The sequence below is a fragment of the Myotis brandtii genome, unplaced genomic scaffold (assembly GCF_000412655.1).
Source record: "Myotis brandtii unplaced genomic scaffold, ASM41265v1 scaffold19, whole genome shotgun sequence".
In the NCBI taxonomy this organism is placed as follows: domain Eukaryota; kingdom Metazoa; phylum Chordata; class Mammalia; order Chiroptera; family Vespertilionidae; genus Myotis; species Myotis brandtii.
Window position 1 is genome coordinate 82,849 of NW_005357075.1, and position 16,496 is coordinate 99,344.

The 16,496-nt window shown below is 45.5% G+C and overlaps 1 pseudogene; it reads left to right on the forward strand.

The window, feature by feature from the left end:
• LOC102261659 overlaps positions 1–14,477 on the forward strand; it is a 47,352-nt pseudogene extending 32,875 nt beyond the window's left edge.
• The last annotated feature ends 2,019 nt before the right edge of the window (positions 14,478–16,496 follow it).

Sequence of the window (16,496 nt, forward strand, 5' to 3'; positions counted from 1 at the left end):
CCTGGGGCGCGCTGGAGAGCGCTGCTTGGCTTCTGTTTAGCTAAGGGTCCTATTTTCCCCGGGTCGGGTCGGAAGAAGCTAGTTCCTGAAGCCTGAGATTGTTCACTTTGGGGGCTGAAAGGTGGTCTTGTGGGTTTAAGAACTCAGCATCGGACCTTCGGCTCTCCCGGCCTCAGTTTCCCCAGCTGTAAGGGGGAGCGTACACCTAACCGGTCGGTCGGGGATGGTGAAGCGCTCACATCTGTGAAGTCACTGAGCAGGGCCGGGCACAGCTAAGCGCTCCCATTAGCAGGTTTAAGAGCAAGTTTCTCTAAGGCTTAGAAAGTGAGCAGGTTCTTTTTCTACAGAGTATTTGTGTATGTTTCCATGTATATTTCTAAATATATACTTAAAGGTATGGCTATTCTTTTAAAATAATAAAAGAAACATATAACATGTGAAAACATAAAATATAGGCACAAATATTTTTTTTATCTCTTTTCATATTAAAAACTAAACCATCCGGCAAGGGCTGCCCTGTCAGCGAGCCCACCTTCGACATTCTCTGACTCCTACGCTTCTCGGACTGCCCTGCAGGATTCTTTCCCGGCGCCACCCCCCCCCCCAACCCCCCCCCCCCCAGTTCCGCTGGGTTTCCCTGCGGAAGGGGGAGAAGTGGCTTGAAGAGTCTCTACCTCAGGGTTCCTTCCACTGAGGCAGGGGCTGGGACCCAGGCAGGCGGCTGGCTTCCTTAACTGAAAACGCACCCAATTTGGGATGAGGATTTATTCAACCAGTGCAAAGGGGAAGATTAACATTTATTCAGTGGGCAGCTTTTAAAAAATTGAGGTCCTGTTTCAAGCTAATTTCATTACAATCGAGTTAAATAGAAAGTATTCCTCTACTAGAATTAAAGTGGGACTTAGAGAATCTCTACTAAGAAAGAACGCGAAGTCCTTGGTGTGTTAGGGTTGTTCACTTTAATGTGCGGGAGTGCAGAAAACAACAACACTTTAGCCTGCAACCCCCTTCCTTTCACCAGAAGCTAGTGAGGGGCCGCCCAATCCTGACTTAGATCATTTCTATCATTTTTCAGATTGGGGAGTGGGGTATAAAATATGACAAAGATACAAAAAGTGTGTATCAAACATAAGTGCAAAACCTAATGGATTGTTGTAAAACAAACACTAGGATAACAGCCACCCAGCTCAGGACTCTCTCTGGATCATAAACCTCTGCTTTCCCTCTCCCCTAGCGGTAACCACCACCCTGGCTTCCATGATGTTCATTTCTTTGCCTTTTTAAAAATACTTGTATTACCTAAGGATGCGTCCCTAAACTATGTACTGTAAAAGTTGCCTGTTTTTAAAACTTTATACAAAGGAAATAACTTAGTATGTGTTCTGTTGCATCTGGCTTCTTTGGCTAAGCATTACAATGACTTTAAAATTTTTCACTGTCGTGTATCTCTGGTTCATTTATTTCCACTATTGTATGGTATTTCACACTTGTTATTTACTTATTATCCCTTACTTACAGTGGTCCGTACATATTCTTTTATGTCTTTCCATACTGTGGCTGGAACACAATTTGTTTTCCTGTTGGTGGACGTTGGAATGTTTCCGCCTGGGGGTTGTTACGGACAAGACAATGCCGCTGTGAGCACTGACGCAGGCTCCAGTGCGTGTGCACACACCTCAGCAGGCTTTACTCATAAAAGTGGGATTGTGGTTCTAGAGTAATTGGGCCTCTGGCTAATGAGATATTACCATACAGATTCCCAATGTTCACTTCCACCAGCAATGTGTGGACGTTCTCCTGGCTCCACACCCTAGCCCACACCTAGTCAGGCCTTTCCATTTCAGCCGGTCTAGTCTGTAGAGAATGGATCACCTTTTCTTATGATTATTGGCCATTTAGATTTCTTCTTTTGAAAAAAAAAGGCTTTTTGCCATTTTTTCTATTCTTGTGACAAATTTGAAAGAATTTGTTCGGTGTTCTGGATGCCAGCCCTTTGCCCTGATATGCTGAGGGCATCTCCCACTCCTGCTCACTTTTTCACTACATTAACATTTGTCTTTTTGATAAGCAAATGTAGGCAAATTTACCGGTCTTTCTTCATAGATTGTGTCTATTTGAAACACTTGGGACACGCCCCCTCTGCAGGGGTGGTGGCAATCTAGCTGAAAGGCTTTTACTGGAGAAGCTCTGAATGATTTCCATTTTTCCAGCAGGTTCTGCCATCACACACCACCTTTCTGGAAGAACTAATGCCCTACTCCCCCCTCCCCCCCCAAAAAAAGTTTATACCAAAGAAACAATCTGAGAGTCCTGAAAACATCTATTACAGGAATATTACTTAAAGGGAAATAGTGGGAGAAAACTAAATATCCCACAAAAGAAATCTAACTAAAAATCCTATATACCCATAGGATAAAATATTATACAGTCACTCAAATTCTTATAGAGAAATGATGGAGGACATGCAACATTTTTCATAATATAACATTAAGAAAAAAGGTTAGAAACCTCATATACAACCTCTATTTCTTCAAAAAGAATTCATTATACATTTATGCAAAAAAAGAGTAAATGGACATCAAAATCTATTCTCTGAGTAATGAGGTTAGGAGATTTTTTTCCTTTGTTTTTTTCCTTATTTTCCCTTGTTTTAGATGAATGTGTGCTGCTTTAAGAATCTACTTAATTTGGAAGAAAGGAGGGAGAGTGCGAGAGATTGAGATCCAAGCCATTTCCAAAATTGCTGTGACTTGCTGGGGTGAGGACGGATGGATCTGTCATCAAAGCTAGTTCCCACATGATCAACTCGGAGGCCAAGTCTGCGTCGTAGAAAAACGAAGGGGAGGCAACAACTGGAGTCATCCAAGCAGCAGAATAAAGCAAACAAACAAAACACCGCTGCTTCCTGTTGTGAGAAGACAGGAGTTTCTTTTTTAATCCTAATTGTCCCCATATCAGCCTCACATCCCATAGGTGCTGCCCAGAGCAGTCAAAATGCAGGAACAAAATACATGTACTCCTGATTCCAGTTATTCTGTTTTTCCTGCTCATCCTTCTCCAACTGAATAAATTCATCCCTCAGAAATCAAAACCAACCCAGTATTGCCCTCAAAGGTCGTTTGACACCCCTGCTCTCTCTAAGAGAAAACCCCCAATCGGTGCTACTGAACTGGGAAGCAGAAACCCCTCCCTCTTTTCCAGCCACCCTCCCACCATTGGCGCAGCCCCTTAGTTCACCCATCACAGCTGGTCTCTCTCTCTCTCTCTCTCTCTCTCTCTCTCTCACACACACACACACACACACACACACACACACACACACACACCAGCTCTGGGACCCCAGTCTCTGAGACAGCAGGCTCATCCCTTAGGTCTTAGCCAGCAGGGGTGGCAGTCACCCCACCACTCTGCCCAATTGCCCTGCCCAGAAATGACCTGCCAGTAGCATTTTTCATCGTTTTGTTCCCGCCTGCTTTACCCACTTCCTTCACTTGGTTTCCAGGTTTTCCTGGTTTTCCTCTCTGAGGCCTCCTTTATGGTTCCTTCTCTTTCTCCAACCTTTTTTTCCTCTAAAGTTTTAGTTTAAAATGTTTCAAATTTACAGAAAAATTGAAAGAACAGTAGAGTGAGTAGCCACATATCCTTCTTCAAATTATTCAACAAACCATTCACCAACTATTACCACATTTGTTCTCTCTCCATCTGTATTTCGTTGACCCATTTGAAAGTTCATCCTTCGTGACTCTTCATCTCAAACACTCCCAACAAAACCACTCTACTCTGATTACAGCTAAGAAAATTCAGATTAATTGTATTGTATCTTCTAATACCTACTCAAATTTAAATTTCCCCAATTGTTGCACAAATGTCTCTCGTATCCCTTTTTTCATCTAGTATTCAACCCAAGTTTGTGAAATATATTTAATGGCAATATCTCTTTGAAAGTTCATCCTTCGTGACTTTTCATCTCAAACACTTCCAACAAAACCACTCTACTCTTATTACAGCTAAGAAAATTCAGATTAGTTGTATTGTATCTTCTAATATCGATTTAAATTTCCCCAATTTTTGCACAAATGTCTCTCATATCCCTTTTTTCATCTAGTATTCAATCCAAGTTTGTGAAATATATTTAATGGCAATATCTCTTTTGTTTCTTTTGCTGTGAAACAGCCCCCCCCCACACACACACACACACACATTTTTTAAAGTGACAGTGACTTTTTTGCAGCATTCAGACCATTTGGTTTGTGAATGATTCATGTTCTGAATCCCTGACCTCTTAACTTTTGGGCTGCCTGAGAACTTGGTTTTGGATTTCTTTTCTTCTCTATTTACATTCATGCCCTCGCTGATCTCACCCAGGATTGTGACTTTAAATAGCATATTTAAATATAGCTCTCAAATGCATATTCTCAGCCTAGGCCTGTCTCCTAAAGTCTGATTCCAACTGCTTACTGGAATCTCATAGATGTCTCGTATTTTGTAATTGAACCCCTGGTCTTCTCCTTAAAATGTGCTCTGCCTATAGACTTCCCCTTTTCAATTGATGGAAGCTCCAAATTTCAATTTGTCTAACCAAAAAAAACTTAGAATCATTCTTGACGCCTCACTCGCTGTGTCTTACCTCCATTCCATACCCAACTGCCTGGAAATCCCATTTGCTCAATCTTCAGATTACGTTCAGAATCTGGCCTCTTGTCACCACCTCCTTTGCTTCCAACCTGGGTCATCATTTGTTGTCTAGATTATTGCAACAGCCTCCTAACAAGTCTCTCTCTTTCCACCTCTGCTCTGCAGCAACCTGTTCTGAACACAGAAATCAGGAGGTTCTTATAAACCCAAGCCACAGGCATTACTCCTCTACTCAAAATCTTCCAATGTTCTCCGTATCCCTCAAAAGTAAAAGCCAGAGCCGTTCCCTCACCTACCAAGCCCCCTTACCTTTCTGATCTCATCTCCTACTGCTCCTCTTCCCCTTCTCTCTTATTCACTCCAATCCATCTGTTCTTACTTAACACACTGATTCTCAAATATGCCAAGCATGATCCTTTGCTAAGGCCTTTGTCCTAGCTCTCCGTCCCATCTGAATGACTCCCTCCCTTGCTCAAGTGCCATCTTTTCAAAGAGGCCTATTCTAACCATGCTTAGAATTGCAACCTGAGCATGTGCCCTTGTGCACACAAACATATCTCTGACCCCCTTTATTTGTTTGTTTTCTTAACATCTATTTATTTTCTTCATATCATATATCATCTTCTAACATGTTATATAATTGACCTATGTGTTATATGTAGTGATTATTTTCTCTATCCCTCACCTGAGGGCAGGAATCAAGGTGGCCTGAGGTGACCTGAGCAAAGACCTGAAGGAGCCATGAAGACATCTGGAAGAAGAAAACAGTGGCATGGCTAATAAATGGTATAGGCTTGTAAGAAAAGCCCACATAAGCACAGCGCCTGGTCATCACTGAGTGAGTATTGGCTGTTATTAATATTCAGTCTACCCTTTCATTCAAGTTGGAGAAGTAAGGCCAAGCATTTTAATGAATAGTTTATTATTAAACCAGATATGTTTATGAAAGGCTACTTGGAAGGGGCACTGGATACGGGGATAAATGCCAAAAGCTGTTACCTCGCAGACACCTAATCAGGCCTAGTGGATCCAGGGAGGAGTCTGGCTCTCCCAGGCTGAGCAGAAGCCCTGGTCCCTGGCTTCTAGCTACATTGTTCAGTTTCTCTGGGTCTGTCTGTAAAATCAAGGGAGGTGTTTGATGAAAATAATGCCTAGAGTTTGGTAAATTAATGGTCAAACATTAGCTTTTGATGCAGCGACTCTCCTGGGAATTGGACAGAAAATAACAATTACTATTAGAATTGGCAACTTCATCCTCTGTGTTAAGTTGGTTTGACACTCCTCTGCTTTATAAACAAGCACAATTTTAGCACCTCCTTTCCTGTCTCAGTTCCAAAACCCTCAGAAGGTCAAAAGGAAATGCAAGGTAAAACTTTTAAAATTTGTATATTTAATAGTCTTCCTGACTAATCAAGGTCAAACATTTTATATCCTTTTTATAATCCCCTATTCTCTAATCTCTCCAGATTTCCATGATTGGAGGAAGGAGGATATATTACCAGCTTTTCTTGAGATAACTCTCTCACCCATCCTCCAGTCTACCCCAAACAAGCCTATGGTCACAGAGCCACTGAGCCCTGCTCCAAGCCAGCAGGGCAGACTACAGCATCCAGGCCCGAGAGCAGTGGTTCTCAACCTTCCTAATGCCGTGACCCTTTAATACAGTTCCTCATGTTGTGGTGACCCCCAATTTCATTGTTACAAATTGAACATAATTAAAGCATAGTGATTAATCACAAAAACAATATATAAATATATATGTGTTTTCCGATGGTCTTAGGCGACCCCTGTGAAAGGGTCGTTCGACCCCCAAAGGGGTCGCGACCCACAGGTTGAGAACCGCTGCCCTAGAGGGAAGCCCAAATGACAGCCCAGGCTGGAGGAGCCCTGATAAAACAGCTGGATGAGGGGCTCATGGTACAGTGGGAGCCTTCTGGGCACATTCTCCTGTGTAAAGTGGACTTGCTCAAAACAGGAGACCTTCCCTAGGCTGGCTTTTAAATGAGCCGCCCTATTCTCTAATGCATCTGCCCAGCGTCAGACTGTCTGGGAAGAGGTGGAAGGGGAAATGCACTTGGTTATCAGTATAATTTATCTACGTGGCACCAAATATCAACACGCCGGCTGTGGCTGTGTGTGCTCTATCTTTGTCCAGGCGGCTGCCCCTTCGCAGCCACATATATGGAGAGTGCCCACTGGGGAGAGGGTAATGGACTGTGCTCCCCAGGCTCCCAGGCCCTGGGCTCCCCACCAGCACACCAGCCCTTCCCCCTGTGTTTTGAGGGAAGCATCCACAAGTTCCCTGGGGCGTGGGGGTGGGGAGAGATCTCAAAAGACTTTCCCCTTCCTTTAGCATCTAACCAGAGTTAAAGGTCAGGGCAACCTGTGATTATATACAAATTAAGTTGCTTATATGCAAGGCACCCACCCGGCAGGGTGGCCCCACAAACATCTATGGACGTGGTTTGGTTGTTGCCTCAGGGGAGACTGACTATGCATTCCTTAGACTCAATAAGTGCTTCAAGGCAAAAGCTTCTGAAGGCTGGTGCGGTGTGGCACCCCATTCACACTTCCATTCAGGCAAGAGCCCGGGAATCTGCTTCTGATGGTCTTTAACAAACAAGTTCATTTTACAGTCATTTCCTTCTAGTCGCCCTCATCCACCACACCTCAGCGGGTTTCCAATTTTCCTAAAGGATATGTTTAATTTGTCTTTTTAAAATTAAACTCACAAAGCGCAATTCACTTATCTGTATTATACAAAAATTTTAACTAGAAGAGCAATTTCAGAAGATGAGGGTGACTCTGGCAGGCAATAGAAAGACCACATGGATGGTGAGTTCTGGAACAATCACTGGGCAACTTACAATTATGATAAAGAAATAAAAAGGATTTTTAAGTTACGGTTTTATTTTTTTGTAGAGAGATTCCACGTGGAATGTTTCCCCCTTGGACACTCACACACATAGCCCCAGTTAGGAGGTGGTGCTATATTTTGTCTGTGTTCACGGAGGCGTTGACATCTTTTGCATTTGCAGGAAATAACAGTATGATAGCACAACATTATGTATAGCGACTTGCAGGTTGGTGACCTCTTCAGGAAGGAGCAACTCAGAGCCCTGTCATTGCCCTTCGCCAGGCAAATGGCTATAGACAAGTTACCCGGCCACCTGTGCCTCAACATCCGATCCCTGAAATCGACATAATGACAGCGTTGGTCCTACTTATCTCAAAGGGACATCAATGAGATCATGGATGCCCGGGCTGAGCAAGACACCAGATACTGAAAACAGCCCGGAAAGGGTCTGTCTGACCCCCAAGGTCAGGCAGCGTGTGTGAAACTCCTAGGACGGGCTCGGGGACGCAGCGATGACTTTGGGTGGAACAGGAGGGCTCGGCCAGATCGCCCGCTACCAGGGGTGCCTTGGCCGCTCCTGGACACCGGGCTGCACGTCACCAGACCACGACCAAGGCTCGATGGCCCGCGGAGCAGCAAGGAAGCCTGGGTAGGGCCCTGTACACACACGCACACACATACACACGCACACGTGCACACACACACACACACGCACACGCACATGCGCACGCAAGCACACACACAGCCGCCCGGGGCACAGCGTTTATTTGTCCGGGGTTGGACGTGCTCCCGCGCCGCGGGGCGGACACTATCAGGGCGCGTGGTGGGCACTGGAATGTTAATTGAGCCGGGGCGCCGAGCAGATAAGCGTCTCCATCTCCGAGCAGCTCCCGGGCCACCCCGCCTGCGGCCCCCGTCACCGCCCACGTCCCCAGACACAACAGCCCCACCGTCTCCGCCTGAGACCGTCTTCTTCGCTCTGGACCTGCGGCTTGTGCGCAGGAGGCAACCCGGGGAGCACCGCTCCGCACGCCCGCCGGCGAGTGCAGCCCCCAGCCCTGCCGGCAGGACTAGACCTTCTCCTCCAGGAGAGCCAGAGAGGGGGTGTGGGGGGAAGACAGTGAGGAGTGGAAACCCTGGCTGATTTTTTAAACAATAAAAGGAATCTCCACTCTCTACCTCACCCCGAAATGTGTGCACTGCTTTTCAAGGGTTCACAGAGCGCGCCCCTGACAAGGGACCACAGGCAGACTGTTGCAATGCCCCCACCCCTCAACCCCCCACAGCGACTTGGGAAAAAGAAAATATTAGATCCTCAGTTCACACCATACATTCACATACACTCCTATTACATTTAAATGGAAACAACGAAACCATACAAGTGTCAGAGGAAAATACGGGTGAATTCCTCTTTAACCTCAGTGTGGAGAAAGGTCTTCTCACTGTGACTCAAATCCAGGCAATAAAAGAAAAGCTCAATACATGTGATTACATTTAAAATTGCATAACAAAAAAACAAACAAAAAAACAGTGTAAGAGAAGTCAAAGACAAACACAAACAGAAATAAGGTCTTTGCAACAGAGAGCCAAAATCACTGACAGATAGAAAACACTTAAAAATCCCACACCCGCCAGAATAGCTAACATCAATAAATCATCAAACAAGTGTTGGAGATGTGCAGTGTTGGTGGGAATGCAGACTGGTGCAGACACTATGGAAAACAGTATGGATTTTCCTCAAAAAGTTAAAAATGGAACTGCCACTTGACCCAGTGATCCCACATTTGGGAAATAGCCTAGAATCCAGAAATACCAATCAGAAAGAATATATGCACTCCTATGTTCATAGTAGTGTTATTTACAATAGCCAAGATCTGGAAACAGCCCAAGTGCCCATCCATCAGTAGATGAGTGGATAAAAAAAGTTGTGGTACAATTTGCACAATGGAATATTACTCGGCTATTTAAAAAATGAAGGATTTCTTATCCTTTTCAACAGCATGGTTGGACCTGGAGATTATGCTACGTGAAATAAGCCAGAGAAAGGCAAATATCACAGGATCTCACCTATATGTGGAATCTAATGAACAAAGTAAACTAGCAAATAGGTCCAGAGGCACAAATGCATGAAACAGACTGACAAATCTCAGTCAAGGGGGGGTGGGGGGGACCAAAGAACTTATGCGCATATACTAGTATGCATAGTCCCCAGCCACAGACACTAATGTGGTGAAGGCCTGGGGTGGCGCAGGGCTGGGTGGAGGGGGGCAAAAGGAGGGGAAACGGGGGATATCTGTAATACTGTCAGCAATAAAAAATGATAGAAAATGAGAGAAAGACACAATTTAAATGTATGTGTATATTTATGTATTTTATATTTGCATGCATATTATACATGTATAGGGACATAAATACTAGTACATATATGTATACATCTCTTGAACATATAAAAAAGATATTCTATCTCACTCATAATTAGAAAAATTCAAGTTAAAACTGGGCCCAGCTGACATGGCTCAGTGGTTAGGCATCAACCTATGAACCAGGAGGTCAAGGTTCAATCCTGGTCAGGGCACATGCCCGGGTTGCAGGCTCCATGGGGGCAGAGGTGGGGGAGTGGGGGTGGGGCGGGGAGTATGAAGAAGGCAGCCAGTCAATGATTCTCTCTCATCATTGATGTTTCTATCTCTCTCTCCTTCTCCCTTCCTCACTGAAATCAATAAAAATATATTTAAAAAATAAACACTGGGATATCATTTCCCATCTATCAGATCAGTGAAAATTAAAAAGTACCATACATTCTGTTGAGCAGGCTACTGCTGGGAGGCAGGTATTCTCCTACTTTGCTGGTGAAATGCAAACCTGTAAGCCACTCGGGAGGGGAACTTGGCAATGCCTTCATACATTATTATGCAGCTACTTTTGAACCGTAACCCCATTTCTAGGCATATGCTCTGAAGATACACTTTTAACAACACCAGCACACAGAGCAACAATGTCATTCATTACAACGTTATTATTTGTAATTGCAAGACACTGGGGAAATGTTAAATGAGAAAGAGGAAAGTGCAGAAGAGTATCTATAAGAAGGACTGGGAGCTGGGAGCAGCCCTTGTTCTGGGGCAGGGCCTGTGAGAGTGAGGGGGCCTTGCCTGTGGGGCCGCAGGTGTCCCTGCCTTGTGGCAGCAGGAAAAGGGACATGCCAGTCTCTTGAAGGGGATGATCACATCCACATCAGAGTTTTTGATGATGAAAATATCATTATAAGTAAAAATGTCCTTCTTCATCAAGGAGGTGAAATCCGGCACATTAATGCCAGTCCACCAGCCAGATAAAGGTGTGCTGGGGACATGCTGCAACGTTCACCTGTCTTCTCCTGTACTGGACCGGATACTCCCGGAGAGTCCTGGGACCTGTGCTGCTTGCCTTGGTGTCCTGAGTGCCTTATAGGTAGGGTGACCATATGCTTGGTTTGCCTGGAACAATTCTGGTCTGTGCCTGACACCCATCTAGTTAGTGTTTCTTTTTTTATTGAATATCCAGGTTTAGCCCTGGCCAGTGTGTCTCAGTTGGTTGGACGGTCGTCCCATGCACCAAAAGATGGCAGGTTTGATTTCCTATCAAGGCACATACCCAGGTTACCGATTTGGTCCCCCTGTGGGAGGCAGCCTATTGATGTTTCTCTCTCTCTCTCCCTCTCTCCCACTCTCTCTCTAAATCAATAAAAAAATTTTAAATATATTTTATTGATTTTTTTACAGAGAGGAAGGGAGAGAGATAGAGTTAGAAACATCAATGAGAGAGAAACATCGATCAGCTGCCTCCTGCACATCTCCTACTGGGGATGTGCCCACAACCCAGGTACATGCCCTTGACCGGAATCAAACCTGGGACCTTTCAGTCCGCAGGCCGACACTCTATCCACTGAGCCAAACCGGTTTCGGCCTAAATCAATAAAATTTTTAAAAATAAAATTAAAATATCCAGATTTAGATAATAGATTACATGACTAGGTTTCTCTAATGTAATGAGCACCCAGAAAATATCTACTGAATTAAATGGAATAATTTGAAAAATATTGAAGTAATAGTTTCAGTAAAATTTTAAATTGTATAGTGAATTTTTCTTAGAAACAAGGATGCTAAGAAAACCAAGTAAAGAATAGGAAGAAACATAATAAAAGAGATTACCAAGCAACTGCACTCATCTTAGTCGTATGAGAGTCTCTAACGGAAAGGGCAGTGTCCTTAAAGTGAGGAGCTCTATGTGACCCAAAACAGGTTCCGTACCCTATCTTTGTCTCGGTTTCCCTGTTTGTAAACTAGAAATAATAACTGTTTCATAGTCATTTGGAGAATCAGTGAGCTAAGACATGAATGTACATTAAAAATAAAAGAGGAAACTATACATGAAATAGTCCAGTTTTTTCCCCAAAACTCTTTCCAGTTATTTTTCAAATCTTCCTTTCACCTCTTGAGGGAATTAAAGTGGAAGCAAGGACAGCAGAGGTGAAGGAGGATGGCTTTGCGTCCACGACACAGGATTATGGTAGAAAGCGAACCAGCATCTGTAATGAGAAACCCTGGATTTTCCACAGCAATTAGGTAGCTGTATGGTTTTGAACCATAACATACCTCTGTGTGCATTATCTGTAAAATATAGGCAATTCAGATAAAGAAAAAAGAGAAACCATCATTTCAAAGAATTTGTTTTAAAGAAAAAACAGAAAATTCAATGTCATAACATACCTCTGTGTGCGTTACCTGTAAAATATAGGCAATTCAGATAAAGAAAAAAAGAGAAACCATCATTTAAAAGAATTTGTTTTAAAGAAAAAACAGAAAATTCAATGAGTTGTTTTGAAAGGATTTACTTTAAAGCTCTAGTTATGCACTCTGTGGAAATGAGGGTCTGAAGAACTGTGCCAAGTCATAAATAGTGAGAGACTCCGTGTCCTGCGTTTACCACAGACACAGCATAGCTTACTCTAAGCAAATGACAGATGAGTAGAAAGTACATAGACATTCTGGCAACCGTGACATCCTGTTATAAAGCAGCAGCCACAAGTAGCAATCAGAAGCCTAATATCAACACAAAAATCTTAATAAATGTCACAGCTTTATAACAACAAGAAAGAGTTGCTGCCTTGTCAAATAAGGAAGAAGGGAAAATGGGAAAACATACATGATCAGCTCATTTGTGCAAAAGCATGGAAGAATAAATTAATGAGATTGGGAGTGTGCGGGAACCAGGGAAGAGGCAACGGAACAGGAATAGAAAGGATGAAAGTGTAGTGGTCACTTCTCTGAGTACATCTCCTTGCAGAATTCTGACTTTAGAATTATGTCAATGCTTTATGTGCTCAAAAAATAAGCCAAGTATTACAATATCTTTAAATGGGTGTCAGCAAACGTGATCATAGCAAAACAAAAAGTGCTGCCACCCCAGGTGAGCCAGGTCCCCCTGGACCAGCCCCAGGGTATCCTGGGGACAATCCCCAGCCAAACAAGGCAGATTCATTTATCCAAAAACCCAAACTGGACACCTAGGAGGCGCTGGTTACTAGCCCCTGGGGACACAGCTCTGACAACAGACCCAGGGTCCCCAGCCAGTCGGATGGGACCCTGCACTCAAGTTACAGACCTTAGAGACCCTTGTTTCCTGCAAGTTCCCAGGACTCAAGGGCCTGTTGTGTATGCAGTTTTGCAGGAGAAATCTTTACGTTTTAGGCAAGTCTGAAAGAAATGGAGGAGGGAGGACTTCTGTTAACCACAGATGGGAAGAGTTTCAAAAAATATTGTGCACAAATTCCATATGATTGTGCAAGTATCACACTGCATGGGAATAATTTAAAATCCGTCTCCTGCGCAAGAATGGGGTAAGAGGAAAGGGCTGAGGCCCCTCACTTCCTCCATGTTCGGGCACTCGAAACACTGTTTGTGGACCTAGAACTGGTTTAAGCGTGTGGCTGTGTGAGCTGAGTGGAGTTAAGCAGGCCCATCTCCATCTCATTTTAAGAACGGAGAGAGGACACCTCCACTCATGAACAGGAAATGAACACCCCCCCCACACACACACACACACCTGACACCACACAGTCCGGGCTGCGCCACCTCCTGCCTGAGAACCCCGGGACTCCCCAGCTTTTCTGCTTGAACGCCCAGCCTAGCTTCTTCTGGCTCCCCCTGGGCCCTGGAGCTTCGGCAAATCGCTCGGGCTCACCTTACAGCAGCGGGGCAGTCCCGGGGAAGGGGCGAGATCAGCGGCATTGGTCCCCCTCTCCCGGGGGCGCTCTCAGTGCGCCCTTGCGCTGAAAGGGGAGGAAAATTGTGTGTTGGGGATGGGAGCAGGGAGGAGGACTCCAGGAGGGCCAGTCCCAGGCCGAGGAAAGCGCTGGGAGACCAGACCCCAGTGCAGCTTCGGGTTGCCAGTTTGTGTGGCCTCTCTTCCTGTAGGGTTGGGCGAGTGGGAATTGAGCACCTCTCTCCAGGTGTGCCCCCACTCCAGGTGTGCCCCCTCTCCAGGTGTGCCCCCACTCCAGGTGTGCCCCCTCTCCAGATGTGCCCCCACTCCAGGTGTGCCTCCTCTCCAGGTGTGCCCCCCCACCCCTTGCCCCAGGGCCTGAGCCCAGACCGCCCTTTGCCTAACAGAGACCCGCGTTTGGCTAGAAAGTCTTTTTCGTCCAAAACCTCATTGGATTCTTGCAGCAAGACAGAAGAGAAAGGCAGGGCCGGGGACCTGGGCTCAGGATTTGAACTTAGGGCTTCTGATGCCAAGTCTCTCCCAAGGTGTCTTCCTTCTGCGACTTCATAAACGCGGTAGAATTCCACCCCAGAGTGGGGCGCTGGCTGTGTTCGCAGCTTATGTTCAATCTGGGGTCGCCCACAGCCCCAGCGTGGAAGGTGAGGACCAAGCTGAGCTGCTGGTGCAGAAAGGCCTGGCACCAGCTCGCCTGTTCCTGGTCCTCTGCGAGGAAATGCCCTGAGTTCGTATTTTCTCCCCGTGAGGGGTGGTGGTAGTAAATACCCACCTACCAGACCTTTGCCTGAAACTCTGCGAGGAGGAGGAGAATATCTTATTTTATTTTTTATTTTAATTTTTTGGAAATCCTGGGATGTCTTTTGAGCATTAAAGCATCTGATTAATTAATGCTTGTTTTACATATTTATCCCGAGGAAATAATCCGAACTGTTGACAAGGATAAAATCACAAAGATGCTCCCTGAGCCTTACAGTGTCAAAAAAAAGTTAGATATAGTAGATATAATGTAACAGCATAGACACAGTATATTATGGTTCAACCATAACATGGACTATTATACAGTATTGCCATTTTAAGATATATGTGTGAAAACTCTAATAAAGGTCTGGACAAGCTTATGCTGTAAATTTAAAATTTACAAACTCACATGTACCCATATATGCAAAAATATAAGAAGAAGTGCACTGAAACGTTAGCTCTGGACAGACCATTGTTTTCTTTCCAACTTTTCCTTATTTTCCAAAGTGTGCATGACTTCTATCATCAGAAACAAATTAAATAAATACATGGGTCATCGCAAGATTTCGACATCTCTGAAGACAAAATGATATCCCTTTCACAAAAAAAGGAGGGATACTGTTTGGGCAAAACCAGAGTCTGGGCCACCCTGACCTTACTGAGCTGGACAACCTCGGGAGTCGCTTAACCTCTCTGATCATGATTCCTCGATGGAAAAAGAAAAAGAAGCTGGAACTCGGGAAATAGCTTTGATGTAAAGATTAAATGACGCGATGCACAAGAAATCATTGCTTGGCTAAGCCATCCAATTTGCCGAAATTTCATGTAAAATTTTTTGAGAATTTTGCACCCACCAGCCTGGGCAGATGAGCCCAGCTTATCTGAATTTCAGTAAATAATAACACCCATTCTCGCATTTGCCTCAAAGGCTTATTTTAAAAACATTGGATCTAAAATCCCCAAAAGAACCCTAGTGAGATCTCATTTTTATTTTAAAATATTTTTAAACGACTTAGATTGTGCTAACTGAACCATGTAGCCTAAGAAATTACAGCAGTGGACACTTCTTGAAGGTCTCATACGGTTATCACAACCATCCTCTGATGGGCATATTGTTATCTCCAGTTTTAACTAGTCAAAGCTTAGAGAGAAATTCTTTGCCCAAAGCCCACAACTCATACATCCGGAGCAAGGCCAGACTAGTTGGCTCCACCTCGGCTGTGATGACCACTGCACCACACGGCCTCCTTTACCGGGTAGCTAACGCTCATCAAAACTCCCCAACCCTGGAGGGCGCCGCCTTCACAGTCACCCGCGCACCAAGGGATTTTAGGGAGAATGTGGGGGGAGGGGACGCAGCTAGGGACGTGGAGGGCTAGGTGAGTCCCACCTCTCCTCCTCCCCACCCACTGGCCGAGCCTGCTAAGAGCCTGGGGATCCCCCCCCCAAAAAGCTCCCTTGCCCTTTCTTGGCTCCGGGGTTGACATGATCCACCTGTAAAGTGGCGGATCCGGCTCTAAGCGAGGCATTTCCACCTCCGTCTAGGCCCGGTGGTCAAGACTCGCTCCTCCCGCGTCCAACCTCTGCTCCCGGGAAGGAGCCCCCGCCGCCGGCCCCACCTTGCGCCCACGAAGACTCCCGAGGGTCCCTCCAGCCGCGGTGGCCAGCGGTCCCCACCCGAGCTCCTCTGCCACGGGAGTGGAGAGTTAGGCTAGTGCCGGGCCGGAAGGACCAGCTCGGGTTGCCAAGCAAGGGCTCCATCCCCCATCCCTGCACGTCCTCTAGGAACGTCCCCGCGGACCCCGGGTTGACCTCCGAGGTTCGCGCCGGTACCGTATTTACCGAGATTCGAGCCTCGCGCAGCACCATCTCTTCCGCTCTCCTGGCCTCTGAGAACCATCAATATGGACCAAGCCTCCCCAGAAAGCGGCTGGGCTTGCAGAGGAATTAGAGGGGCGCCGGGGACAGCGCTGGGGGTGGGGGTGGGGAAGGTGCTGCTGGGTGA